The 1,919-nt window shown below is 46.1% G+C and overlaps 1 long non-coding RNA gene across 2 annotated transcripts; it reads right to left on the reverse strand.

Annotated features, from left to right (window-relative positions):
- Positions 1-265: 265 nt before the first annotated feature.
- LOC148118837 (uncharacterized) lies at positions 266-1,562 on the reverse strand. 2 transcript variants are annotated; one of them, XR_015735787.1, is made up of 3 exons: positions 1,464-1,562; positions 1,268-1,372; positions 266-557 (listed from the first exon to the last, which is right to left on the reverse strand). It is a non-coding gene; the product is annotated as an uncharacterized LOC148118837 (long non-coding RNA). The 2 variants fall into 2 exon arrangements; XR_015735788.1 differs by lacking the exon at positions 266-557 and adding an exon at positions 567-1,103.
- Positions 1,563-1,919: the final 357 nt, after the last annotated feature.

The following is a 1,919-nucleotide window of genomic DNA, read 5'->3' on the forward strand; positions in this document are numbered from 1 at the left end:
GTACCATCCAGAAACCATCCAGTTCCATCCTGTACCATCCAGTTCCATCCTGTACCATCCAGTACCATCCTGTACCATCCTGTACCATCCAGTACTATCCTGTACCATCCATCACTTTCGGATAATCAGGAGAAAAGAGGGAGAAGAGACTTAAAGACTACTGTGGTCACAGAGACATCGTAATGGGCCCTGTTGCCTTCAAGACTGGCTGCTTACTGTGATGGTTCATTTAAATGTAATTACAAGTTTACTAATTAGTTACATGTTATGTGTTTTAGTTTTCCTTTATTTTACAAATGAACCAAGGGAAAGCATGAGGATTAAACTTGTTACCGTTATTTTAGTAAAACAGAAGAAAGTAATTATGTGTTGGGTTTAAGGTCAAGTAGGCAGGTTTCCTTCCAGAAGGGGTGGCGGGAAGGATGCAGTGGGAATGGAGAGGTGACCAGCTTTACTTCTCTGACGAGACAAGGCTGACAGCTGCCATGCACTCGGTGGCAGAGCACTCCACTCATGCAGGAGTGGGAGGGAGGAGGGCTTGGCTTTGATACTCAGCACTGAAAAGTAGGTAGAGTGGACATAAAGGGAGATTAAAGTTATCTTTAGAATTATGCTTCCAAAAACAAACAAACAAAAAAATGCCAGGCCAGCTTCTACAATGACATGCTTACAACTCTTTTCAATAGAAAACCCTGAAACAAAAGACAGGTAGTGCCAGTCAGCCTAGCCGATCAGTGAGTTCCAGGTTCAGTCGAGAGACCCTGGCTCAGAAACAAGATGAGAGTAAGGAAAGAAGATGGCCAGTGGGGAGCTCGGGCCCCCACATGCACATGCCTGCATGGGTGAGTGCGCGTCGTGATCATCTCCATCCCATATGTCACGTGCATGCACACGCATACACACACACATGCACACTCATGCATGCATACTTACACACACACACACACACACACACACACACTCACGTAATACGCACATGCACAGGCACACATATCACATCACATACATGCATCAGTTCACTAAGGTAAGGCCAGTCTTGCCAAATCTCAGATTTTTGCTTGTTGGATCAGAAAAACGGGTCTCATAAAAAAATCAGACTTGTCCTGAAAAAAAAAAAAAGTCCTCAGGAGCCATTTCCTGCTGTGCCTAGCCCCTAGTCAGCTGTGACCCTTCGTTGTCCCATTCCACCTGGTCTGTTTCTTCATAACAGCCCCCTTCTTTGAAGGGCCCCTGGACTCCTCCAAGATGCCGCCCACTACAGGCTTACAGAGCAACTATCACTAGATGGGTTTTCCTGGATCTTCTTTGGATGTAGTTTCGTCCCATAAATACGCGCTCCTCCAAGCTATTAAAGAACATGAAGACCGTTCCTCTGTGGAACAGAGAAGAGAAGGTACAGAACTTGTCATCCATGGGATATTTTCAATGACGTATCTTTCCTAGATAAAGTATTATAGACTTACTGAGGGGCCGCAGTAGCGCTCCGGCCAGGCTTCTCCTGCTCCCAGCCCGCAGTAGACCTGAGCTCCAGGTTAGTTCCAGTTTCGGTTTCCCAGTCCTGGTCTGCATCAGATTTAGTTTCAGTTTAGGTTTCTCCCCTTTAAAGCAGGAAGAGGAGCCCCGACCAATCAGATTCAGGGTGACCTAATCCCCTCCCGGGTCTCAGCTATTTCCTTGTCTGGCTGGCAGACCTCAGCTTGGTGCAGTAAACAGCGCTCTTGCTGATTGCATATGTGAGCAGTGGCCTTTGTTTTGTGTGTGTGTGTGTGTGGGGGGGGATCCGCGGACCCTAACACTTAGAATTTGATCTCTCCTTGAGGACGCAAACTAAAAATCTCCACGAAATGGCCACTGACATGTTTTGTTTTGTAGTTTGAAAATACACAAAATAGAAGCTTCCTTAAGTTTCTATTACATAT

Source organism: Myodes glareolus, chromosome 20 (genome assembly GCF_982192425.1).
Source record: "Myodes glareolus chromosome 20, mMyoGla1.1, whole genome shotgun sequence".
NCBI classification, from domain to species: domain Eukaryota; kingdom Metazoa; phylum Chordata; class Mammalia; order Rodentia; family Cricetidae; genus Myodes; species Myodes glareolus.